Source organism: Trachinotus anak, unplaced genomic scaffold (genome assembly GCF_046630095.1).
Source record: "Trachinotus anak isolate AG129_WGS33_773 ecotype Australia unplaced genomic scaffold, CSIRO_AGI_Tana_v1 ptg000002l, whole genome shotgun sequence".
NCBI classification, from domain to species: Eukaryota; Metazoa; Chordata; class Actinopteri; order Carangiformes; family Carangidae; genus Trachinotus; species Trachinotus anak.
Genome location: NW_027273853.1, coordinates 8,811,186 through 8,825,632, shown reverse-complemented (window position 1 = coordinate 8,825,632; position 14,447 = coordinate 8,811,186). Strand labels below are relative to the sequence as shown.

Here is a 14,447-nt window from a genome sequence, read left to right as displayed (position 1 = left end):
TGATGCTACAGACTGAACAGACTTCACTAAGGTCTTGAACATCACATCTCAGAGAAAAGATGGCTGAGCCTGTAGCAACTCTTTTTTCCCTCATGAGTGCAACTTGAAAGTTAATATAATAATGTGTTGTGCGTGCAAGCTGATTCTTAGTTTACACAAATTGATTCACAAAGTGTGTAAACCTGTCATAATGAGTAATACCAGAGGCGTTTTAATCTAATTAATTTATGATTTGTAACCTGTAATTACAGCTATAGTAAATGCTTTCTATTCTTATTATTCACATCATAAATATCTAGACATATATAGTGGCAGTTGAGAAGGCCTTAGCTATACATTCTGCTCTCAATACTGCATGCTTTCAACAAAGACAGCAGAGTTACAGCTACATAAAATAAATAATGATGGAATAATGTCCAGTTATCACACAGGCAGGTTTTCACAAAATAACAAACTTGTATTTATGTCTCTTTTACAGAATTGCCTTACAGATACTGAAAGGAGTGTGCTTTCATGTGTATTTACGACATATTTTGTTGCTCTTCTGTGTGCACCACACACCTCAGCAAAGGCATCTATACAAATTAGGGTTTCTTTGATTTTTATAGATGAATATGCCTTTCATGGAGAATTTATAATGTGCTACTCAGTTACTTACTTCACACATTGCAATTCAATCTCTCTTCAATCTACAGAGTCGTATTACAACACCATTATCCCATTAGCAAGCTTCTGAACTGGGTTTGACTGACTGTGGATGAAAGAGAAATATTAAGGTCCTCATGAATAGTTCTCCCACTATTTTAACTGGCTTCAAGACATCTGAATGATACTTTTTACACAAGGAATACGCAGGAGAATGAAGAGACGCTGCAAATAATGAATGTAGTGAAATTGTCTGGAATAATGAGCCTTTTGATGGGGGTGGGGGTGGGGGGGGGTATGCTATCATTTGTTGTCAGCCTTAGCCCTCTGAAACAGCCACTAGTCACAGATATCATCATTTCATTCAACCTGTCTATTCATATTCAGAAAACCCAGGAGGCGAAAAGAGCAGGGAACATGAAGTAGAATATGCAGGAGAGGCTTTGTCTGTAAGAAGCAAATCTTTTCCAAATGCGTTCTCTGTCAAATTACTCTGATATCAGGATGTAATGAGACAGATAGGCGGTGCAATAAAACTCGGACAATAAAAAAGTCACATCTGACATCCAGGTAGGTGTGTCTGAGTAAATATGGTAATATGAAAGCTCTGATAATCTGAGACTCGCACAACAACAAAACTCTCACTGCTTTGATATCATTGTGTATTGGAGGAGGCATGCATCAGATAAAATGAGCAGTGCACAGCGTTGGCCTATAAACCGAGTGGTAATCCTTCCAAAGGTAGCACTGATGATTCTGCTGCGAGCCTCACAAATGGCCTGCTCCTCTCCATCCCTGCGAAGCCTAAAGAAATATGAGCAGTTAATGAAAATAAATGCCTGGGTCCATTTGAAGTGATTGCTAGAGCTGCTTTCATCAATACATCTAATAAAGGAGTCACACCTCCTAGTGGGACAGAATGGACTCGTGATATAGAAACAATGAATGAGTTATCTGCACAACTATAGTCCACTTCTGCTTTCAGACACGATGAGGCCAAAGCAGCGTGATGAGTGGGACTGAAGTAAAGCAGCTCTGTATGAAATACATGGTGGACTGAGTCAAAGTATGTAGAAGGCTTCAAATTTTAGTTTTACCATTAAAATGTCCTGCCACGCCAATTATAACCTTCCAACTGCAGTAAAAACCTGGCAATTATGGATTAATTGTTTTTTTATTTTATATCCAGCAGCAGACCTTGATAAATATTCGTTTTTTTTAATTTCAGAAAAAGCTACATATCTGTTTCCCCATTGGCAAAATATTTCAGTCAATTCATTCAGGCCTTGGATCTTCTGAACATTTGCTCGAGTGTTTGCTATCGGAGAGTCTGCCAGCAGAGAAGCCACCAAGGCCTTGTGCAGAGATCTTGCTTGGGCTCAAAATAAATGCTCATTCACTTGCTTTCGTACGGAGGCACAATCTAAATGCAAATTGCTGGCTGATTTTGTTGCAGCTCTGTCCTTGGGCATTATGAGGTGAATTTAATAGGTTAAAGGTCATTTTATTGCTGGGAGAGTAGTTGGAGTCCCACCTGTTGTTCTGATATGTCAGACAAGTCAGAGAGACTCTCCATCGATCATAGACCTCTTCTTACATGGTCTAAGTACCCATAGGTAAAATCAAACAATACTAAGCAAACACAGGTGTTGTGATGTACTAAATAGCAAGTGTACAAAATTACCACCTCCATGTTGTTTGCACAAAGCGTTCTGATTTCATTCTCTTAGTGTTTCCTGGCACAATGTGGTAGGACTTTTTTCACTATTATACCATCATTAAATGCACACACCATGGACAGCCTTGTCACTGTATGCCATTTAGTGGTGTCCTAGTCATATTTTAGATACATGACATATACTGTTAGGATATGTAATTGTAGTATGACTGGCCTCAGATGGATACAAATCTTTAACTCAAGTAGTACTAATACCATGCTCTGCCCATGAGAATAAACAGGCCCTCATTACAACACAATTGTCAAACTGTCAACATACAACAACTGCATTTTCTCTGACCAAATCATGGGAATAATGGCGACTGAGAGGTAAACTTAATTATTCCTGCATTCAACCAGAATATGAAATACAGAAAAGGTTATTTTTCTACAGGATTTTTAAATTCAGATACCTCGTGATGGCAAAATTGGAAATGAAATGCATTTTCTTTAAGTGTAAAATACCAGAAATCTTACTAGTTAATGTCATTACAGTACAGCACTAGAACAAAATCCTGTATGTAGTCATTAATAGTCATTATCTCAGTCGAACTCAAAAGTTGGCCATGGCTCATCTATGAAGTTGATTATATCACTAACAACTTCTTGTTCCAGACAGGAGACTTACATCGTGAGGGCACAGACACAGTTGCCAGCTCAGGACCTACGTAGCTAAAACTAATGCAGTCTAGTACAACAGTCCTGTTGGGTCAACTGTGTGCTCATTTTGGAGGCTGGAGTCTGTGATGCTGGTGAACTGTTATACAAGGAGGTGTTATTTAGCGTACTAAATAATAATAAAAATAAAACTTAGTATATGTCAAGAGCACCACAAACTGCAGCCTCAAAAATGATCATTTGGTTAAATCAGCACCACTCTGAAACAGTTTCAGTAAAAACTTCATGAAGGTTGGATTTAGTTGTTGTATTAGACTGTATAAATGTAAGCTAGGTGTTCCTAATAAACTGGCAACTGAGTGTATGTGTACACTTGTGTAGATGTCCTCTCTAAAATTACCTTTTACATACCTTTAAAACCAGAAACAACTGAAATCAATAATGTCTAAGCTCTCACAGCAAACAAGATAAAAATCAAGAATCAGCCACAAGTCTTTGGTGACCACAGGACAAATGGATGAGTCAGTGATTAAAAAGGAAAAATAGAGTAAGTTGGCCATGCTAGAGATGAAAGAGTCGTCTCTCTGTGAGTGTTTTCTCCCAAATTTGTAGCCTTTCCAGGGAATGGGAAAAGCTGCTTTGAGGAGTTGCTGAGGACAGAAAATATTGGATAAGTGTTACACCTGGGTGAAAGACTTACTGCTGAGATGAATTGCTGAGTGAAGAGGTTGGAGTGGGACTTTGAGGCTGTGATGCTCATTTCTTCAAAGTAGTTACTGTCCATTGGAAATACCCATAACCTATCTGTAATACTGGATATTCATGTTTGACCATCTGTCTATCCATTACGTACAGTTTAGTTTTATTTTCTGGTAAAATGGCTGTATAAAATGAGTTTCCTGTCTCATCTGAGCACATCTGCTGTCAGCTAAGGTACTTGTCATGATTCACTCAAGTTAATTACCTTTCCAATCAATATGAGGCTTTAACCTTTTGTGACCTGTTGTTGTGATTCCATTTAAGTTAAACTATGGGGAATATAAACTTATCTAAGCAAGAGGGTAATTACTGTTCACAATATGGAGAAAATTGATTTCCTCTACCACTGAAGTGTTTTGTCTAATTAATCCACAACAATGGCAAAAGGCTAAATATTCAATAATAACTGTACTCGAAAGAAAACATTTTCATCTGTCGCCTTCTCAGAAACTGACAATACATGCAAAAATGGCTCAGCCATTTTCACAAGATTATGCTAAATGTGGTCAGATTTATCAACAAAACAGCGGAAGCCAATCTTGATTAAAAATTATGCGTTCATGTTTTCTGAGTTTTCGATTTTATTATATGACATAAAAAAAACTAAGGCAAATGAATATTGATCCCATTTAATGTCAACAAAGTAAATGAAGTTAACTTTCTGGAGGAGAGGATCAGATATTCAAAACAACATCATCGACAACATCTCTGACTGGGCCGTCAGGCTCAGTTTAGAAAGCTCGGTGGTGTGTCTGATTAATTCCTCTTGCCAAAGTCCTCTTAGAATACATATTCTGACTTCGCCTGCAAATGTATACTGAAAAGTGAATTATTATGGTTAATATGGAAGAGAGGAGAGGTGCTTATTCTATCAATAGAAAAGGGCCAATGCTTAAGACCTAATGTTAAAAAAAAAAACAACTAAAAACTGCCAATGTAAATGGCCCTTGAAAAGAATAGAAACAAATGCCAAAGAATTGCCATAGAACTCAGACAGGCATCACAAAAGGTGAGAAAAAAAAAAAACTGAAGAAGTAAGCCTTACACACAGGTGGATCAGATTTAAAAATGTCCTGAAACCACCTGAGGGAGGTAGGTTGGTTGAAAAACTAAAATAAAGATCTAACCCTAAACCCACGGTCTGAGACTGGGACCTGCTGTTCTGTTGGAGGGGCCATTAAAATGAACTGAACTAAGGGCTCATTGGAGCAGTACAGTTACACATTTCAACAAATGAGGCATGGAGTAGGACATTATGTGCTGGACTATTCTAATGTACTCCCATTGTGGTGTACCACAAAAAAAAAAAAAAAAAAAAAAAAAATTCAATTCAATTGCTCAACTTTTAGACAACTGTTTGTTCAACCAATGCACTATATCACAAATACAAGTAATAAGACTGAACAATGAACACACTCCCTGGTTTAAAGGTGTTTTTTTTTTTTTAACCCATCAAATTGCATCAATGCATGTATCACGTACATGACCTACACAGATGTATCTTTACTCTATTTAGTCATTAAGGCTAATGACTCAGTTTAAAAACAAAACAAGAATAAAACAACCTCTCACAAGCAAATAGCAGACCTTCTGCACACACAGGCTCATTCATAAACCACACTCAGTCAACAGGTGACTGAATAACCAGAAAATACAAAAATGGACAAATTCCAAATTATTTAAAAGCTGGCTGTAACTCAGCAAGCCAACACAACGGGTCCAGTGGCAGACAAGGTAAAACAAGTCCCACATGACTTACATAACATAAATGCAGCAGAGAGTTACATACACAGACATTCAACCATCACAGGAACCAGCGAGCAAAGAGACAGGCAGACAGAGGGTGTATCTGACTCACGTTATTTGATGCCAAAGTCCATTCTTCTTTTTCCATGGAGAAACCAGAAAAGTTTCTTGACTCTGTGATGGGCTGACCGAAACCATAGGTAACACGACAAAACAAGCTGACTCTAAGGGCTGTTTCATTGAAATTACGTTTTTTAATTAAAGTTCTGTTGTTTGTTGTGAGGTTACAATTCACTTCAGAGTTTCTTTCCCAGAGACATAGTCCATCCACGGTTTCCTGGAGGAACGACGGTGACTCTTGCTATTTCTAATCAGAGGACATCAACTTCTCCGGCCAGTACCTGGTAGACGTCGGTAAGGGTGTACTGCCGTTTCTGAGTGGTGCTGTTTCACTTGTTTGAGGAACCCCGATTACATTTTGAACATTTTAAAAATGATAAAATATTTTTCTTGAATTGACAGCTGGCTGCTATTTTTTTGGATAGTTTAAATTTGAAAGTTTAAGGTCACTGTCATCACAGTTTACAGACCAGAAGGCCTGAATATGCAATCAGGCTAAAGGCAGGCTAATGAAACACAGGTGTTTTCAGTCAGGTGGCTGACGGTGCTTTCCGTGAACTCATCAGTTATTGAGTGAGTCCAAACGATGTCCTCATAGATTTAAACAGTACAGAGTATTTATATACATAGGAAGATTAGAGAGCAGGTTTTTGCAAATAGGGTCCAGAAAGTGAATATTAATATCATTTATTAGAACTAGTAATGTCCCACTATGAAGAATAGGTCTTGCCAAAACCTCTGCTTCATTATTTGAACTTAAATGAATGAATTCTCTTTTTCTTTTGTGTGTGTGTGTGTGTGTGTGTGTGTGTGTGTGTGTGTGTGTGTGTCTGAAACAGACAGTCCATATGTGCTCACTACATTCGGGAGTCTCAGTATGAAGCTGACCTTTGGTCCACGGTGTGGTTTCTGGGAGATCAGTTTGATTATGAAATGTAGAAAGTTAATGCAAAACTGGTCTGTTAATTAGCTTTTTCCCCATAAAATTTTACATGTGCTTGTAAATATTTTACTATTGCAAGTATTAAGGGTGATCATTAAGCTAGCACATAAGAAGAAAAATTAATATTTCAGAAGCCAATTTTAAATCGGATTAAACCCTAATAAAATGATCAGTCATTCAGACTTTCTTTGTCCTCTGTTGTAGGCTGTAGGATTTTCAGTCGCTGAGTTAGCTTCAGTATTCATTGCCAGACATTTAAAGGCAGTGTTGTGTATTAAATGTAGAGAAGAACGCTATATGAAGAGGTCCCACATTGAATATTATGCTCAAGCCCTGTATGCTGTATCGTTTTTTAGGAGAGCCATTTGCTCACAGCTTCACTGTTTTATGCACATTCTCCGCAGAAATTCCACACAGCCATTAAACGGGTCTGTCTTTAATATGTCAGTTTTGTCTCCTGTTGAGATTTTTTAAAATTCACTCACCACGCTTCTATCCCCTTTGGGGCATGACTGAGAGAGAGCTACACTGAGAGTACCAAAGAAGTACAAAAGGTTTTCTGGCTTGGAGGCATTTGTACAGGGATAACTATTTCCCATCTCTACTTTGAATGTTTGTATCACTTGCTGAATATATCTAAAGAAGAAAAAGATGAATTTAATAGCGTCACAAGTTTAGAGCTTGATTTTGCTTTCTGCTGCAAGGCAGTATTTTTATTGATTAATAGACTAAATAGCAGGACACATGATTTTATTGCAGCAAAATGTTTGTTTTTAAAATCTTGGATATTTGACTTGAAGACAAAATTCTATAATGATTTCACTGTAAAATGCAACTGAGATTACATTAAAAGACATGTAAGGATATGAAAGATTTCAGTTATTAAAGTTTGCATTGTCAGAATTATGTGACTATTGCTGGTAATGCAAGTGAAGTGGTTAGTATTTTTGCCTTACTGTAAAACCATCCAGCATTTGACTTGATCTTTCTTTGTGGTGTTTACACATCTCCTCGTCATGTGTGTAATCCAGACGTGTGAACACATACAGGTGAGCTGCATCACAGACACAGGTATTTGGTGTGCTTGTCTTTCTGTAAGCTCTTTGACGGCCAGCTGACATGTCCAAGGTGTTTCCTCAGTGGATATGTGTCAAGTCTGGTGATATTCAATGTTTTTCTTGTTGTCAATAAATCCCATGAAAAGACCAAAACCGAGAAGAAGCTGATCTTATAACAAGTGTTATAGGATCAGAAGTGTGTATCCAAAGCCTGATGAAGCTTATTGTTCTGTGCCACTGACTTCATTGATGTCCAAAAGCACATCAGTGAGGCACACCATTGCACTGGGTGATATGCTCCTTCAATACCAGGAGCACAGGCACTGTAATTTATTTGGAGACATTCCTGCAACGGTGCTCAGCTTTTTAGTTCATTATTTGCCTTATTTAAAGATTAAGATATATATTTGTGCCACATTTTTTAAGACTCAGTTCTAATGAACAAATGGCCTTGGGACTGGAGGCCTTAGACAGACTGGAGAGGTTGAGACTGCAAGACGAACTAAAGCTTTGTTTATTTATTTAGTAAGATCCCTGTTAGCCACTGTATTGTAACAGTGGCTACTCCTCCTGGGGTCCCCATAAATGTATAGACTATACTTCAATAACAACAGAGACATCAATACACATCCATAGCATTCATGCTCACAATGAGACTCACAATACACAGCACAACCCCTACAATGAATAACAACCAACGCCAACTGAAAACCTATCTAATGCATATGATAGCTCTATTCAATCATTTGATCTCTTTGAAAACTTGAAAACTAAAGGTTTGTAGTTTTTGTAGGTAAATTAGGTTATATTCACATTTATGTTATTATCAAGGTATTTTCTGTGTGACAGGAGGATGAAACACTGACACAAAGTTTGAATTATCACATTTTGAATCTGATGACTTGCTCTGCGACCACAGTGATGCACTGAAGAAGACTTGCTTTGCTACCCACAGTACTGCCGTCGCACGATAATAGAGGAGGATTTCTGCATGTTGTCACAGACTGCATGAGTGGCTAGAAACAGAACCGAGGGAGACAGCTTTAGTTATTTGTATTCACTGTATAATGGAGGAGTATGTGGGAAAAACAATGGATGCAGCCTCTGATAGGAGCATTCCTCCTGGGACACCAACACCTGAATAATAATGACACAGCCTGACAATGGGGAAGAGAGGAGTGGTTTCTGTAAACCAGCCCTGTCACAACACAGACAAAAGCTATGGTATTTTAAGTAAAAGGGATTTTAGCTTTTATGTGGCAAGACTGGTAAATTCCCACAAGGCAACATGGGTAAAATACAGGTCTTACAATTTGTGGATCTTCATTTCCTCCACAACAAAACTGTATGGCAGTGAATGGACAGAGGGGCAGAGAGAAACCACAACTCATCATTTTAAGCAAACTCTTTCCTTAACATTTAAACCAAACTCCATTTGCTGCTGATTATACATCCTCTTTCAATGTAAGATTGTCTGCATAAGCCTGTCATTTGTGGTGTCATGAATAATGCAGGCGTAAGAAATCAAAATGCAATGCAAGAAAGGAATATATGTCACACAAGGTTTCACATAATAATAAACCCCCACTGTTGATTACCATCCAACTCCATCTATCGCTGGCTTCACTTCAGCTGTGTGTTCTCTGCATTTCACACCTTTAGCCTAGCTGATGGAAAGAACAATCATATTATATCAGCTGAATGATTGCTCTTAACTCGTGTGGAGCTCCATTACAGCTATCACTTGGAGTCAGGGAACTATCACGACAATGTGCTGTGGAAGATTAAATGGGACAGTGCTCTTTGTGGACAAGCCATATAAATGCCAGACCATATAATTATGATTAGTAAAAGGCATCTCCCTGAAATGTTAATTGAATTAGGAATTTGGATAGAACCCTGAATAGCTCGAGATGAATGTGTGATGATTTAGACCTGCATCTGTTGCTGAGGAGGGCACACGCTGATTTTAATTTGATCAAAAGCACGAGCATGTTATGTAGATGGTCCTGCTGAGTTGTTCTATTTCCATCTCCTTGCATTTACACATTTTCTAATGAAATTAAAGGGAAGCGCAGTGGCATGAAAGCGTGTTCAAAGTGGTATCATGAAGCCAAATGATGCTTTTATGACTTTCTGCTCCGGTGCTCAAAAGCACTGTTCATTAGAAAGCAGAGAAGGGACGACTGCAGCAAAAAGCATTACACAAACCACTGACATATTATAATACATAATCAGTGAGAGTGCCATCATTTCATAATGCTTGACAGGCCCATCTAAACTGACACCTGGTAGGGTGATGTCTACATCTTTAATCTGAATTTCAATGAATGTACATTTGATTTATAAAAGCCCCGTCAGGTTTCTTCTTCTAATTGAGAACTATTTTCCCCTGCAAGCTTGATCATATCCATTACTGGTTTATTATATAAATGATCATGTGGCTAAACTAAGATCTACTGCAGGTTCTCAGACAATATTAACAAGATCACTTGTTTACACCACATCTCAATGCAAACAGGACCGACTCATGCATATAACTCTAATGAATGTAGCACCACAACACCACACAATGGTGTCACTACAAAAGCTGTGCCAAATAACACGCATTCCTAAATTCTCTATTGTACAAAACAATTAAAAAGCCATGTGCAGGGAGTGTCATGTTGCTGGCATGGTGCTAAATGATTCTACTTTTCTCTCTAGCACATGGATAGCCAAGTGAAATTCGGTATCAGCCTCCGCCCTGGTATAAGACTTTGAAAATTGCTGGTATGAGGGTTTCACCCAAAATCAAGGCGATATAAACTAAGGTCATGATGCAATTTCAGCCCCTGTGCAGCCTGCTCAGGAGCATAATTGGATGAGGAGGATCATAAGAAAGGTCTTGCCGATAGAATTGGTTTTGCTGCCACAGAGTCATCAGTGTCGCCACTGTGAGAAAGCTGCTGTCAATAGGTGCCCTCTTTTTACCCAGACTCCTGCATTTTCTGAACAATGCTAAAGCACTTACATTTTCTTTATCAAAAATAACCCAGTTTTACCACTTTATCTATTGTTTTGTTTTTTTAATTGTCTCTATTGAATCTGACTCACACTGATTCGTTGTCTTCACAGATCATAAATTAGCAGTCAGCCTGGTGAGCTGCATTTACAATATATACCACCTTTTGCATACAGTTGCAGTGCACAGTGAAGAAAAGAAATCAAATCCAAAATAAAATATGTTATAATAAAATAAATAAATAAATAAATAAAATAAGTTATACAGATTCTTAGATCCTTTAATCCATCCATCCCATGTCTATACCTGCTTATTTTGCTGGATCCCAAAACAAGATGGTACTCTGGTCAGCAGTGTCAGATTTTATTCAGTATGTAAAATCTCACCAGTAAAGATAAGTCTTAAAGTTTTGTACCTGTTGCACCCTCCAGGGGTGAAGACCACAAACACTAAAAATTTCTTCCAGGAGTTAATAATGTTTTTTTTTTGTTTGACCTAACTTTGCATGGGTAACTTTTCATATTCTGTGTTTGTAGCCTTATGACCTTTTATGTTTTTCTAGTTGACATTCTCAAACTTTTGACTAAAACTTCAACTGCCAGGAGGCCAGAATATATCAGGCATATTTTTTCAAATTTTCCTCACACTCACAAATCTCTAAGATGCACAGTTCAACCACAGTCTCAATCTGTTGGCCACTGAGCAGCTCCATCAGAGCAGCTGGGGGTTCAGGGCCTTGCTCAAGAGTACCTTAGCGGTGGGGACGAGGGAGGGGCAAGTGCTGCTCTTTCACTGTCCTCACCCAGATTTATTTTGCCTGTCCAGTCAAACTTTCATTTATGAAAACATGTGATTCAACATTTCTAATGTTGGACATTTTATTGTATTTACTGGTACATTTGTCTGCTAGGAGACAGGCTTGGTGGACCGATCACATTCCTACTTACTCAACCTTGGAAATAATTATGTGTTTACCAAGTGAGGCTGTGGCTCTTTGGCCATTTTGCATTAGCCAATGTATGAGTTAATATATCAGGATATGAGTATTTAAACAACTTATTATATATTCTCAGCCACAATAATGACACAGGGGATTATTATATCAGTGTTTTTTGTGTTGGTAAAATAATTGTTAGAAAAGCCTCCTGGATTATCCCTCAATGTCAAACAGTAGACCTCAGTGATCTTCAAACAGGATTAGAACTTAATCTTCTTATTGAATTGTCATTCACATGTAATATCAAGTTGCAACCCTTCTGCAAAATGAGTCCAATCTTTATTAGAAATGTCAAATGTAACCTGCATTCTACATACATTTGCTCATGAATTGTGCTATTCCATGTGCTTAGAATGAGCCCTGAAATAATCATAATCATAATCACAATATGCTGGTCCTGTACTAAATACAATACACTGTTTAACACACTGTATTAAAGAGTGTCTCATTATTATTCCAGGTTTAAAGTTAAACGGTTTTCCAGTTGACATTTTAATTTCAAGTTACACTTTGAGCCTTCACATGTTCGTTTTAGATAATATACTTAAAGGATGTTAACTGCAGAAAAAGAAAAAAAACAAATAAAAAAAACACTTTGAGCACTAAGTGTACATGTTTCACTCAGTGTAACAATTTGGAATTGACTCCACATCCCAGCATTCAATTGATTTCTCCTGAACACCTCTATAGGTGGAATATTGAGTGTATGGAACATTGAATGTCTGCAGGGTAAAGGTAAAAGGAAATCCATGCATGCAGGAGAGAGATAATGAAATAGGGTGAAGTCAGACCCTTAAGGCACATACCAGTGGCTTGCTCTGGGTCCCATGACAATAAAGATTTTCCTCTTTAATTGAAATCTGGTTATTCTCTAGACATGATGGACAACTTTTCAAATAAAGGCAGTGTCTCCTCTCTTCCTGTTCATTTCCTTGACACTGTAGTGGCTTTAAAGTCCTCTGACTTTTCTGTAATGTCTGATTCTCTGTGAAACTAATGTTTCACTCCTAATATTAGTGATCATACGATGTTTTATGAACAAACAGCCATTTCATTATCAAATTGCAATTTACTGAGCCCACTTGAGTTAATTTGCCTGGGCTATAATACTATAACATATGAATATGGCAGCTATGGGAGAAACAAAGACAAGATGCTGGACTAACAAATTTACATGCCTGTAGTCATGATTCCTTTAGGGGAGGCAAGTTGGCACTGAGTCTTGGCAGATGGTTGCACTCTTACTTGTGATTCTGAGATTATGGCAGTGGTGGGAAGTAATATATAAGTCTCTGTTCTCCAGTCCTGTACTACAAATTTGTAGCACTTGTATTTCTATTTTATACAACTTTACATGTTATTTTAAATGGAAATATTTCACTTTTTCTCCTAAACTCAATATTTTTAATGAATGTAGTTATTAGTTCCTATTCTGATATAGATTTTACATAATGAAACATATGATATGGTCAAATAAATGAGCAGTGTGATACCCCAAGCATTGGAGCACACTCTCCAGCTCCCCTTTTTAAATATTGCAACCACCACCACCACCACAGTCTGACAGTCCACTGGCACTGTCCCCGACCTCCATGTGGCATTGAACAGGTATGTCAAGCAAAACAGAACCTTCAGCATTTCAGGGCAAATCTTATCCTCACACTGAGGGTGGTGATTCTCACAAGAACTAACTAGGCCTACCTAACTGTATATAATTCGGTTACAGCTATCTCCACTTAGAGCAGCTGCAACAGCTGCCCACCCTGAGCCTGGTTCTGTTGGAGCTTTCTTCCTGTTAAAAGGGAGTTTTTCTTCCCCCCTGTCGCCAAGCACTTGCTCTTTGTGGGAACTGTTGGGTTTTTCTCTATAACAAAGTAAGGTCTCGGCCTTACCCTGTAAAATGCCTTGAGATAATGTATATTATGATTTAGCACTATACAAATAAATTGAATTGAATTGAACAGTGAAATGCTTCTCATACACTTTTGCATATTAACAATTTAATAATATCATAGATAACAATACATCAGTCACAGGAGACATTGTAGTGTACATAATATTTATATATTTTTTCACTTTTATACTATGAATTTGTGAATGTGAATATATGACTTTTGTGATGAGTAATTTTACATTGTTGTACTGGTTCTTTGACTTGAGTCAAGGACTGGAGTACTTCCAAATGAAGTACTGGATTATGGTACTGTCTAATTTCAATTTGAGGTTATCTGGGACTGGCTGTTTTGACCTGTGCAGAACATTTCTGTTTGGTTTCTAGCAGGAGCCCCTTTCTCTGAGGTTGCAGGCCAGCAAGACGACAGAATATCTTGTGTAGTGTAAGTGATATGCTTTGTTTATGAGATCACACAACAGCAGCTGCTGTAAAAGCTTAAAACTGAAGCTCCTATACCCTGTAAAAAGTTTTCCTGTAAGAGGTGAGGAACGGCCTTTCAGTTTGGTGTACTTCACATTACTAAATGACATCTGCTTCAGTCAGAACGAGGTTTCCTTGAAAAAAATTCTATCTAAGCTTCATGTAACCTACACTCAACTACTATCCGTCATATCACTGAAAAATTAGGCCCTTCAGTCCTCCAAGCATGCATAAATAATGATAATGGCTTGTAGGCGCTTTGATGAGGAGCCATCCCTGTGTTTTGGTGGTCAAAGTGCCCTTGAAAATAATAAGGGGATCTGAAAAATGGCTTTCTTGGAGCAATTTGTGCAATATTCCTTAGTTGAATCCTACAGCTCATTATGCATTTTGCAGCTAGGTAACCTTAAATTGCATTGTTGCTGTAATGTGTCTGATTAATCTATTTCAGTGTTACAAATGCCTT

The 14,447-nt window shown here is 37.9% G+C and overlaps 2 long non-coding RNA genes across 4 annotated transcripts in view; one reads left to right on the top strand and one right to left on the bottom strand.

Annotated features, from left to right (window-relative positions):
* The window catches only part of LOC139630568 (uncharacterized), a 29,577-nt gene extending 23,424 nt beyond the window's left edge, over nt 1–6,153 (bottom strand). Inside the window, exon 1 of one of the 2 annotated variants that reach the window (XR_011693178.1) lies at nt 5,598–6,153. This is a non-coding gene — a long non-coding RNA (uncharacterized lncRNA). The remainder of the gene's footprint in view (nt 1–5,597) is intronic. The other variant, XR_011693179.1, reaches the window with a different exon arrangement.
* On the top strand, nt 4,487–7,342 carry LOC139630561 (uncharacterized). Of its 2 annotated transcripts, XR_011693177.1 has the most exons (4): nt 4,487–5,473; nt 5,550–5,685; nt 5,800–5,899; nt 6,445–7,342. It is a non-coding gene; the product is annotated as an uncharacterized lncRNA (long non-coding RNA). The 2 variants fall into 2 exon arrangements; XR_011693176.1 differs by having other exon boundaries at nt 4,487–5,685.
* Nucleotides 7,343–14,447: the final 7,105 nt, after the last annotated feature.